The sequence below is a fragment of the Anabrus simplex genome, chromosome 1, assembly GCF_040414725.1.
Source record: "Anabrus simplex isolate iqAnaSimp1 chromosome 1, ASM4041472v1, whole genome shotgun sequence".
Classification (NCBI taxonomy): Eukaryota; Metazoa; Arthropoda; class Insecta; order Orthoptera; family Tettigoniidae; genus Anabrus; species Anabrus simplex.
Genome location: NC_090265.1, coordinates 965,336,083 through 965,349,753, shown reverse-complemented (window position 1 = coordinate 965,349,753; position 13,671 = coordinate 965,336,083).

Genomic DNA, 13,671 nt, shown 5'->3' with positions numbered 1-13,671 from the left:
GTCATTACATTGTGTATTTGGTTGCAAACTGTAAATATCTTGATCATGTTCCATAACTAAAGGGAGAACTTTTTAAATGATTACACTGTTTCATTTATAAGATGTTGTCTTTCTGTACAACTTTATAATTAATGCCTCAAAAATATGTCAAAATTTCTGTTAGTAGGTGATAAGGGTTTTCCTTTGTGGAAATAAAATTTTGTAAGTGGTTGGATCTTCTGTTTGATACAGGGAGGCATATAGAATAGTGTTATCTAGAAGAATGTCTCCAAGACAATTGTTAAAAGTAGTCTGCTGACCAAAAAGAAGAGCAAAGCTGTTTGAGAAGAATGTTTTTTTAAAAATCAGTATTCCATTTTCCCTAATTTACTGGCAATGTTAGTTAGATTTTCAGGCACAATCGTTTGTTTCAAAAACTTCGGATTGATGTTCCCATTGAGACACAATGAATGTCTTTGGTAAAAGAGAACTGTCAATGCTAATTGTGGCAATAATAGTGTAAAAATGAGTCAGTTTGAGCTATTAGATGCATATGTATATCACCAACTAGCTGATGTACCCGTGCTTCGCTACGGGATTCTCAGAAAGACTGACTTTGTGGTTTTCCTAACCTGAAATCAACATAGGTCATTACAAAAACGTAAGTATGAATGTAGCGATTAAAAGCAATGCTATCATATAAAATACTCGATCAAATGGAAAGTCGCACGTTTTATCACTTTTAACGAACAGTGCTGCGGTTAGACTGCGGTGCCAATCTAATAGTCCAAAGTTCCAGAGCTGGGATGACCAGTGATAATCCAGTGTATTACGTACCAGTAATATCAGAAAATTTATAAACCATGGGAATGGCATGCTAAAGAAGAAAGTTATCTAACTCCCCAGTTACTTCCCATCAATATTCAGACAGGCTGTTACACTCTGTACGACTGGGCGTGTTCACCGTGTGGTTAGCGGTGCGCAGCTGTGAGCTTGCATCCGAGAGATAGTGGATTCGAACCCCATTGTCGGCAGCGCTGAAGATGGTATTCCGTGGTTTCCCACTTTCACACCAGTCAAACGCTGGGCCTGTACCTTAATTAAGGCCTAAGGCACTCCTAGCCCCTTCCTATCCCATCGTTGCCATAAAACCTATCTATGTCTGTGCAACGTAAATCGAATAAAAATACTCTGTACGCAGCAGTAATCCTATCTACCGGAGATGAGGGGCAACAGAAGACACAAAGCACATCACGACAAACAATGGTCAATGTAATGTTATTGTTGATCAATGTTATGAGCACCGGGCGAGTTGGCCGTGCGCGTAGAGGCACGCGGCTGTGAGCTTGCATCCGGGAGATCGTGGGTTCGAGCCCCACTGTCGGCAGCCCTGAAGATGGTTTTCCGTGGTTTCCCATTTTCACACCAGGCAAATGCTGGAGCTGTACCTTAATTAAGGCCACGGCCGCTTCCTTCCAACTTCTAGGCCTTTCCTATCCCATCGTCGCCATAAGACCTGTCTGTGTCGGTGCGACGTAAAGCAAATAGCAAAAAAAAAAAAAAAAAAAAAAAACCTGTTATGAGCTTTCTATATTGTAGGCCTTCACATTTAGTTTTCTTACGACTCTGTGATTTGTAAAATATTTTATACCATAAACTGTAGTTTCTTATTCTCCGACTTTACATACCGATTTTCATTAAATACTGTTTACCCATTTTCTCGTTACTCGGCGCTGATATGGACTTAGTAACAAAAATCCAAGTTCATGAATATCTTTGTGATCATAGCCAGTACGGTAACAATGTATAAGACATGAATAATAGGAAATTTAATACTATATAACCATAGGATGATAGGAAAAACTTAAAACGGTCCACCTTTTCAATACAAAAAGTTATATTTTGTATTGAAAAGGTGGACCGTTTTAAGTTTTTCCTATCATCCTTCTCAGTTCAATACGGACAAAAAATGAAATTCTTAGGTTTAAAAAAAAAAAATATATATATAACCATAGTTATGTAGCATTCATCGATTACACCTCTAATAAGAAATATTTGAGAATTACATTTTAGGCCTTCCCCTAAACTACCATTTCACTCAGCGTGAATAAAATAATTTACAGCCTAGACTATAGCGACTTATTTCCTGACTTTGCATACCGATTTTCATCAAGTTAGGACTACTAATAACAATATTTGAGAATTAAATTTTAGGCCTTCCCCTAAACTACCATTTTTCTCAGCGTGAATACAATTATTGATAGCCTAGATTGTAGCAACTTATTCTCCAACTTTGCACACCCATTTTCTTTAAAATACTACCACTAATAACATAAATAGTTGAGAATTAAATTTTAGGCCTTCCCCTAAACTACCATTTCACTCAGCGTGAGTAAAATGATTTATAGCCTAGATTGTAGAGGCTCATCCCCCGACTTCACATACCGATTTTCATTAGACCACTAATAACATAAATAGTTGAGAATTCAATTTTAGGCCTTCCCCTAAACTACCATTTCACTCAGCGTGAGCAAAATGATTTATAGCCTAGATTGTAGAGGCTCATCCCCCGACTTCACATACCGATTTTCATTAAATTCTCTTCAACTGTTTTCTCGTGATGCGTGTACATACATACATACAGACAGACAGACAGACAGACAGAAATTACGGAAAAGTAAAAAGTGCATTTTCTTGTTACTACGGACATGACCGATACAGAAATACTATTTTTTTCAAATTCTGAGCAATGTACAGACAAAACTCTTATTTTATATATATAGATTATCTCATTTCACATTCAAAATCACTTTGGTCAGTATTATAAATTGAGGAAGAGGTGCAGTTCATAAATGGTTCTTTGGCTGTGCTAAGTAACTGCTGTGCTGTTTTCTTCATTTTCCTTCATGTATGTTTTAATTCTATTCTTCTTGGATATTAATTTTCTACTTTGTCTTAAAATCTGCATCATCAGCTGTAACATTTTATCTCTTTAACCAACCCATAAACATGGTTGACGCATGCTGGGTAAGTCCTGTACAGTGCACTATCCCATGGGTAGTATGAATAAAACTGAGAAGGCTCTTCAAAGTAGGTGCTTATGAAGATTTATTCTAGGTAGTACAGACATTAGTATGTACTTCCTTTTATAATAACCTCAAATGAAAAAAATGTAGTACCTACTATGCCTGAAGCGGTACCTACCTGCTTTACTTGCAATTCTTTACAAAGCAGATTTGCGCATTTTACAGCACCGTACCACATTTATTTGTCCACAATAATGGTCAACAAAGACGAGAACAGAAAACACACTTCAAGTCTGTTATTGTAGGTCTGTTGTATTCATAACAAGCTGATCGATCAACGATAAATTAACCATAGCAGCAAGGATCCCATCAACTTCAGCTATATGCAATTATCAAGTGATTACACCACTGGAGTTTTATAGCAAGGATGGTCAGTGAACGTGTAGACACACAGTTAAAATTTGTGCGATTGCAAAGAAACTATCCTCTTCCATTACAGAAATCAAATCTTCCTGAGTTTAAAAGAATGAAACTCTTGTCAGAAGTGTGTGAGGTAAGTGAATCTCAGATTTGGAAGTTAAATAACATGAAAATAAAAAATAAAAATGGAAACAGGTAAGACGCAAACTGGAAATAGAAATGTTGTCTTAAAGCAATGGGAAGAGGAGTTTCACAAATTCATGCAAGGGGAACAAATCCTTCAATATTCAAAATAGGAGGTAGGTATATTTTAATTTTCTTTATGGCTAAATCAAGTTTTGCTCAACAAAACTGAACTAGGGTACCGTATTATTTGTACAGATTTATGAGAATCAATAAATGCCTATACATTTAAACTGAAATGACCTGAATGTTAATTGCACATTTTTGTTGTTCTGTAAGTATCTGTTGGCCCACTTGAAAATCAGAGGGATACTGCAGATGACCAGGGTATGAAAATGTTCATTCAATTTCTTTGGATTCTGGACATGACAATGCTGTGAGCACATTCTCTCCAGTTGCTGTACCACCACCTCCAACATTTTCATCCTTAAATGTGAAAAGTATGGAAAGTAGGTCGAAGAAAGAAAAATGTTTCTAGAAACAAGCTTAACAAAAAATATCATTACATCAAAATTCCAGTGCTTGGTACCATTGGAGCAACTAAAAGCCTTTACTGTCAGATTTTGTATTATAGAAACTTGAGTTTAGGCTTTAATTACAAATGAGCCGATAGGCCTATTGCAAATATTTTCCATGTTTAATTCTGTATTAGGGTATATAAGACACATAGTTGTTGAAGTTCATGAATTATTTATTATAGTAGTTGTAGTAACTACTGTCCAGGTTTTTGGCTTCTTCTCTAGGAAGTGGTCACTTCAGAATATATACAGAGAAAACGACTTGTCTGATGGTATTGATATTCTTATGTTATCATCAGTCGTATTACTCATTACTGAGTGTCATGACTCCATTGTTTTGTCTCTAGTGAGTTACATGCTTCTCAAAGTGTCACCATCCAACTCGATCTTCAGCTTTTCTTAGGACGTTCTGACGAGGAAGGCCAGTTTTCATTCCTAGCCTCATCTAGCCACCTGCTTGCTGTCCTTCCACATGGTCTTCTTCCTTGAGATGTGGTGTTGGTGTAGAATGCTACATGTAGCTTGGACTGAAAAGAGAACAAATGAGTTCTAAAAATGTGTATCATCCATGTCAACTAATCCGTCTATTTATCATTGAAAATGGGAACCGTCTTTCCCGTACCCTTCGGGATAAACTCCCCCGTTTATTCTTATTGTGCCTTTATTAATCTCTTCTGAAGCATTCTGGAAGTAAATAGGATTGTAATTACAATAACTGCGGCAGTGTAATGTTTTCCTGTATGTTCTTGGCATGGCCAAAGTTACCCCGGAAGAGGACAACATTTATCACAAAACTATTCCCTGCAAAACCTATTTGAATAAAATGCATCAAATTGTGTTTATCAGTTACCAGACTTACTTACATTTTGACCCCACAAACCACTGGAATGGAGAATCAAATGCTCGGGCTAGAGACCAGTTTGTTTTCTGCTGTTACTAGACAATTCAATAGTCGGGGCTGCAAAAAAAATAGTTTCACTCAACAATGAGCCCGCCAATGTTCTTTGGATTACCGAGTGTTGATAGAGCATTCTATTGTATGTGCATTTTAGTTGTTGCAAGTCGTTCATCTTTTTCAATGTAGGAGGCAGGAGAAAATAAGTATTACTATTTGTCAGTGGCCGAAGTTACCCTGTATGGCCAAAGTTACCCCACTTTACGGTACCTTTACAGACTTATTTCTATTATTTTTAAAAATTGAAGACTTAAACTAAAATGAAAGGAACATTATAAAAAGCAAAATGTTATGGATAAAGTACATTTTCACTGCAGAAACATTCATCACTGTGAATCCTGAGGTTGCTTGTTGTTACACAGATTGCCAAATCTTGGCACTAATCGAGATACAGCTACTCTCAATTCCTTCTCCAACACACAGTCTTGATTTGTACTTGGTTTTTATGATAGCCACTGCTGAAAATCCACACTCACAGAGATAGGAGGTTGCAAAAGGAATCGATATCTTCAGTGTTCTCTTGCTCAAGCTTGGATACTGTTACAGAATACCAAAATTTTTGCAATACCATGCACGGGAAGTTCAGAAAGTTCACTTTCAGTAAAGAATATGTTGAAAGTTGTATGAAGTCTTCCTCTTCTGCAGTACTGAAGTTTGAACGAACATCACTACTAAAAGGATTTTGAACCCACTGATACTAGTCACAGTTTTCGGGAAAGTACGTTTCGAAATAAACACTTACAAGTGTCCTACAATTACGGAAACAATATCTGCAGTAAAGTCTATTTCATTTTCTGTTACGAAATGCTGCAAACGTGGGAAGTAGTTCATTTCTCCTCCATTGATTTTTCTCTTCCAGTATCCAGTAATCGGGAGATAGGGGGTTCGAGCCCCACTGTCGGCAGCCTTGAAGATGGTTTTCCGTGGTTTCCCATTTTCACATCAGGCAAATGCCGGGGCTGTACCTTAATTAAGGCCACGGCCGCTTCCTTCCAATTCCTAGGCCTTTCCTGTCCCATCGTCGCCATAAGACATATCTATGTTGGTGCGACGTAAAGAAAATAGCAAAAAAAAAAAAAAAGAAAATTTCTTCCAAAGAAGTAGCTTCCTTTTGACGGCTGAAACTTTATCAATAAGCTGCAGGGGCTCAATTTTGCAAAGCACTTAAATATGCAACTTTGATGATGATGATGCTGCTGCTGCTGCTGCTGCTGCTGCTGCTGCTGCTTGTGCTTGTTTAAAGGGGCCTAACATCTAAGGTCATCGGCCCCAATATGCAACTTTCAACAGAAAGTCAGTGTCCAGAAAGCACTTAGCACTGACATGGTTTACTTCTTGTAGATAAGAATAGCTTTCCTCTGGGAAGCCATCGAGTGCTGCTATTAAATAAGAGGACTTATGCTCAGCCTCCATATCATGGCCCAGTTTACTGAAAAATTTAGCTTTAATAGGTCGAGTATTAATGAAATTTACCACATTTATGTCACTTTGTAGGACTTTATTCAAATCAACACTCAAATGCTGTAAAGCAAGTACTTTTCTATGGAAAATACAGTGGGTCCAAACTGCGTCAGGAGCTTTGCCACAGATGAGTGCTTGGAGACCACTGTAACAGCCTATAATTGAATGGCTACCATCAGTGTGCACACCCAACACAATGAGCCTAATCTAAACCATGAAGTTGTCCACAATTTCAAACAAATCTTTATCTGTCGTACCTGCACTTATCTCCTGACAAAAAAGATGATCATCTACCATTTTGTCTGTTTTATCATCATTAAATCTCACGTAACATATCAAATGTGCATCTCTATTGCAGTCAGTGACCTCATCAAACTGCAAACCAGTCTATCCCTCTCATATTTTCTATAATCTGTTCATGAAGATCCTCTCCTAAATCTTGAGTTTGATGGCTGATCGTATTGGTGGACAAAGGAATGGGTGAAAGCTGCTTTTACATCGACTCACCAAACATATCAATGGCACATGGTAAAATGAGTTGTTCTGCAATCGTATGGGGCTTCTTACATTTAGCTACCCAGTAAGCTACCTTATAGGACGCTAGAAGAGCTTTATTCGAGATTCTCGCCTGCTTAAAAAAGGCCGATCTTTGTTCTTGCATTTCACTCAGCTTTGTAGAGAAATATTGTCTTGGTAAAAGTTAAATGGCATATGGCTTTTAATGCCAGAGAGTGTCCAAGGACATGTTCGGCTATACAGATGCAGGTCTCCTGATTTGGCAACCGTAGGCGACCCGCGCGTTGTGATGAGGATTAAATGATAATGGAAGACGACACATACACCTAGACCCAGTGTCAGTGGAATTAACCAATTATGGTTAAAATTCCTGACCCTACCAGGAATCGAACCCAGGACGCCTGTGACCAAAGGCCAACATGCTAACCATTTAGCCAGGAAGCCAGACATTCTCTTGGTTATTCGTATGAACATTTTCTAGTTGGCACTTCAATTTGCTAGACAGTTTGCATTCAACAGATAGTACTTTGAAACACAAAACACACTGTGGACGCTCTTCATTGTTCACAAGAGTGCACGTAAAACCAAAATCCAGGTAACCATCGTATATTCTATACTTGTTTTTCCTGTACTCATTACCAGTTTCCTTGTTATCCTCAGTAAGGTTTTGATTTTTACTAGTACTTGCCAATTTACAAAATCTTTCCATGGTTTATAGTCAAACGCACAGTTTCACAACGATGGAAAAATTGTTTTCCTGTCAATTTCCTTTCTAAGTTGACACAGCTGTTTTCTTCATTGCTAATACAGAGAACTACGCGGCACCTCTGGAAGTCATTCAAATTGTGCCGCAGTGCACCAGTTGAAAACCACTACCCTAAGATGTAAAACTACATGGTCATCAGTCCATATAGATAAGGAAAATTGTGAAGATGATTATAAAAGCACCGGGCGAGTTGGCCATGCGGTTAGGAGCGTGCAGCTGTATGCTTGCATCCGGGAGATAGTGAGTTCGAACCCCACTGTCGGCAGCCCTGAAGATGGTTTTCCATGGTTTCCCATTTTCACACCAGATAAATGCTGGGTCTGTACCTTAAGTCCACGGCTGCTTCCTTCCCATTCCTAGGCCTTTCCTATCCCATCATCGCCATAAGACCTATCTGTGTCGGTGCGACTTAAAACAAATAGTAAAATATATATATAAAAGTGAGAAAAATTGTAATAGAATGATCACTTGGAGAATAAGACGAGGAAGTTGTGAGAAAAGTAGCTGGGGAGTTAGATAACTTTCTTTGTTAGCATGCCATTCCTCTGGTTCACACATTTTCTGATAACTCCTGGGTACATAACACACTGGGCCATCGTACTATTCGATACCTTCTCTGAAGTGCTGATTGGAATGAGCTGTGTGCAACTTAACAAAGTCTGGCAGAGGAGTGTTCATGGCTGTGTGCAGTCTGGTCAGTCCATCTCTGGAACGGGAGCGTAGTATTGTTCGTTAAAGGTGAGAAAATGTGTAGCTTTTAATTTGATCAAGCATTTCATATGATAGCATTGCTTTTGACCACAGCATTCCAATTCTGACAAGAATACTGACATCATTGTAATGACCTATGTTGAGTTCAAGTTTAATATTTGTCTGCGTCTGTTACAGCATCAGGGGAAAGTGGATGGCTGGATTTTAATGAAACTTGGTATTTTTTTAAAACAAAAATATGTCATGGCAAAATTTTGTTCTATACTTTTTTTCCAATACAATAAAAAATCGCAGAAATATTAGTTGGAGTCCAAGAGCTGATAACTAACTATAATAATATTATTTAATCTCCCTCAAATTACTGACGTTGTCGAGCCAACAAAGAATATCATACAATATAAATTTAGTACCGTAACGTGGGGTAATTCCGATATAATGGGGCATTATCGATCATTCGGTCTTCCTTCTGAAAACCGAGCCTTCCCGCGAAGACAATGGATCCAGTACGCGGCGTACCGTATAAACAAAGGGAACGTTATTGGCTATCTGATTGCGCACTAAGAATATGTGCATTCTTGTCTACAATTCACCGGGAGAGGTTGTTAAGAAGTGAGAAATTTATTAAATTATCATTGTCATTGGAAACTTCAGTTTCAGAACGTCACATACCATACACTGACGGTAAGTTAATACTGCAATCCTATATTCTGTTATTTGGTATCATAGAAAGCTTTTGTGCGAGTTTCTACGTTACACTGTTTGAAAGTTACGGCTTTTCATATACGAAGTTGTCTTGTTATAGGGTAATGTAGATCATGGTGAGGACATAATATGTGAAGACAGTAGCGTAGCCAGGATTTCAGTTGGGGGGGGGGGGGCATTCGTCCAGAATTTTATTTTGGTAGGTGTCCGAACTTCCATATTTAGGTGGTGTAGAATACCGAAAATGGAAAGGAGTGTCCTTGAATCCAAGTAAGAGTGGCGGATTCTGGAAGCTAATAATTATTTTTCTTCTTCTTCTTCCCCCGCTTTTCCCACACCTGTGGGGTCGCGGGTGCGAACTGTGTCGCACATGTGGATTTGGCCCTGTTTTACGGCCGGAAGACCTTCCCGACGCCAACGTTATATAGAGGGATGTAATCAGTGTTGTGTGTTTCTTTGGTGGTTAGTAGTGTAGTATGTTGTCTGAATATGTTGGGACAAACACCCAGTCCCCATCCAGAAGAATTAATCAGATCCGATTAAAATCTCCGACCCAGCCGGGAATCGAACCCGGGACCGTCTGAACCGATGGCCTCAACACTGATCATTCAGCCAATGAGTCGGACTCCGGAAGCTAATATTAATGCGCATTGTGTATAGAATGCTCAATAAAAGGACATTCGTTAAAACTCCTGGGGTGTCTGGACTCCTTGGACGACAACTCCCCATTCCCCGGCTACCTCTGTTACTCCCATCCCAACATAACTGCAGCATTTCATATATTCCGAGTACAAGTGAAATGAATGCAAGAATAAACAGTTTGAGTAAGGATGCAATATTCTGGTATACGGTAATGTTGTTATAATAATCGGCATGTGATAAGCAATAAAGAAGTGACATTTTATACAAACAATGCGGCAAAGAAATACACACACGCGCGCGCGCGCGTCGAATACACGTTTCTCGTCCTTGTCCATGGCTAGATGATAAAGGCAAGAGAACGATGGCTCACCGTGACTCGTTATTTCGACATTATAAACAAACCCTGGATGACAGACTTCGAATCTAACCGCATCTTAAGAAATCGCACAAAGCAGTTAACCAGAAATTTTAAAAAATGTATATATTTTCGGAAATTAGCTAACAACTTAAATTCTAATCGCGCATGGGACCAACTTAGAGCTCTGGGAATAGGAAAACATCAACAGAGACAGACAACTCCTGACACTCCACTTGACGAACTGAACGATTAGTAGAATAATTATTCAACCTACCCAAATAAACTGCACCGACTCACCGCCCTCCCCTCCGGCTAATCCGCCATTCACATTTCACAGTGTCACAGAAAATCAGGTTAAAAGGCTTTGCACTCGATTAAATCGAAGACTACAGGTGTAGTTGATATTCCTATTACTTTTATACATAACATTATGGGTGCTATCTCGCCTATACTGACGCACATATTGAACTACTGTTTACTAAACGGAACTTTCCCTACTGTCTGGAAAACAGCCAAATATTATATCGGTACCTAAGAGTTTAGACACACAACCCTCTATCGTCCTATGTCCGTACTCCCTGCGCTTTCTAAAGACTTTGAACGTTTAGTATACGAGGAATTTCTGGAATACCTAAATAAAAATACTCTTTTGGACCCTTTGGAATCTGGATTTGAGAAGGGTCACAGTACCGCGACAGCACTTCTGAAGGTTATCGAAGACATTAGAAACGCTATGGACAAAGGACTGCTCACTACACGTATCCTTCTGGACTTCAGTTGCGTCTTTGATACTATAGTAATTCCGACTATGATAAAGAAAATGGAACTGCTAAATTTCGACCTGGCTGCACTTAAGGTTTTTAGTTCTTATTTGAGTAACCGTCAACAGCGTGTAACAGTAAACGACAAGGCCTCTAAATGGAAAATGAAACTTAGTGTTGCCCCACAGGGCAGTATTCTACGGCCCCTAATTTTCTGTATTTATATAAATATGTTTGTGGGTTACTGTAGTCACGTCCTAGTTCGTGAACCATGGGCAACGGCTGAGTGGCCTAGTAAGTGGTCCTGAGAGTCGGGATACCAGTTGCTATGGAATGGGAGTGGGCATCTCGGACATATTCTGAGTCGTGGCCCTCCTTGTGCTCAGGCGGCTAGGACTACACAATTCACCGGTGGTCCATAACCCGTTAGAGGAGAGATCCTCACTTGGACTATGTGCAAGTAGGGCAGCATCCTGCTTCATGAATTTACCGAGCTCAGAACACTTTAAGCAAGCCTCAGACCTATGGGAGTAATGGAGTCCCACTCCCATTTGACAGGCGAGGGACTCCTTGGAAACAACTTGGCGAACGAAATGGAATTCGATGGGGAGCTATCAATATTAATGGGGCTTATCGAAGAAAGAAGGTAGAACTTGCTGAGTCAGCAAAGAGGATGCATCTGGATGTGCTAGGAGTAAGTGATATTCGGGTAAGGGGAGATAAGGAGGAAGAGATAGGAGATTATAAAGTGTACTTGACAGGTGTTAGAAAGGGAAGGGCAGAGTCTGGGGTAGGGCTCTTTATTAGGAATACCATTGCACGCAACATAGTTTCCGTTAGGCACGTAAGTGAGCGAATGATGTGGGTAGATTTGTTAGTGGTAGGAATTAGGACAAGAATTGTGTCCGTGTATTCACCATGTGAGGGTGCAGATGAGGATGAAGTTGACAAGTTTTATGAAGCATTGAGTGACATCGTGGTCAGGGTCAACAGCAAGGATAGAATAGTGCTAATGGGCGATTTCAATGCGAGAGTTGGGAATAGAACTGAAGGATACGAAAGGGTGATTGGTAAATGTGGGGAAGATATGGAAGCTAATGGGAATGGGAAGCGTTTGCTGGACTTCTGTGCTAGTATGGGTTTAGCTGTTACGAATACATTCTTCAAGCATAAGGCTATTCACCGCTACACATGGGAGGCTAGGGGTACCAGATCCATAATAGACTATATCTTAACAGACTTTGAATTCAGGAAATCTTTTAGGAATGTACGAGTTTTTCGGGGATTTTTCGATGATACAGACCATTATCTGATCTGTAGTGAACTAAGTATCTCTAGGCCTAGGGTAGAGAAAGTGAAATCTGTCTGCAAACGAATAAGGGTAGAAAATCTCCAGGACGAGGAAATTAGACAGAAGTACATGGATATGATTAGTGAGAAGTTTCAAACAGTAGACAGTAAGCAGGTTCAGGATATAGAAAGTGAATGGGTGGCATACAGGGATGCTGTAGTAGAAACAGCAAGGGAATGCCTAGGAACAAGTGTGTGTAAAGATGGGAAAAGGCGAACATCTTGGTGGAATGATGAAGTGAGAGCAGCTTGTAAACGTAAAAAGAAGGCTTATCAGAAATGGCTCCAAACAAGGGCCGAGGCAGACAGGGATTTGTACGTAGATGAAAGAAACGGAGCGAAACAAATAGTTGTTGAATCCAAAAAGAAGTCGTGGGAAGATTTTGGTAATAACCTGGAAAGGCTAGGTCAAGCAGCAGGGAAACCTTTCTGGACAGTAATAAAGAATCTTAGGAAGGGAGGGAAAAAGGAAATGAACAGTGTTTTGAGTAATTCAGGTGAACTCATAACAGATCCCAGGGAATCACTGGAGAGGTGGAGGGAATATTTTGAACATCTTCTCAATGTAAAAGGAAATCATCATGGTGGTGTTGCAAACAGTCAAGCTCATGGGGAGGAGGATAATGATGTTGGTGAAATTATGCTTGAGGAAGTGGAAAAGATAGTAAATAAACTCCATTGTCATAAGGCAGCAGGAATAGATGAAATTAGACCTGAAATGGTGAAATATAGTGGGAAGGCAGGGATGAAATGGCTTCATAGAGTAGTCAAATTAGCGTGGAGTGTTGGTAAGGTACCTTCAGATTGGACAAAAGCAGTAATTGCACCTATCTATAAGCAAGGGAACAGGAAGGATTGCAACAACTATCGAGGTATCTCATTGATTAGTATACCAGGCAAAGTATTCACAGGCATCTTGGAAGGGAGGGTGCGATCAGTCGTTGAGAGGAAGTTGGATGAAAACCAGTGTGGTTTCAGACCACAGAGAGGCTGTCAGGATCAGATTTTCAGTATGCGCCAGGTAATTGAAAAATGCTACGAGAGGAATAGGCAGTTGTGTTTATGTTTCGTAGATCTAGAGAAAGCATATGACAGGGTACCGAGGGAAAAGATGTTCGCTATACTGGGGGACTATGGAATTAAAGGTAGATTATTAAAATCAATCAAAGGCATTTATGTTGACAATTGGGCTTCAGTGAGAATTGATGGTAGAATGAGTTCTTGGTTCAGGGTACTTACAGGAGTTAGACAAGGCTGTAATCTTTCACCTTTGCTGTTTGTAGTTTACATGGATCATATGCTGAAAGGTATAAAATGGCAGGG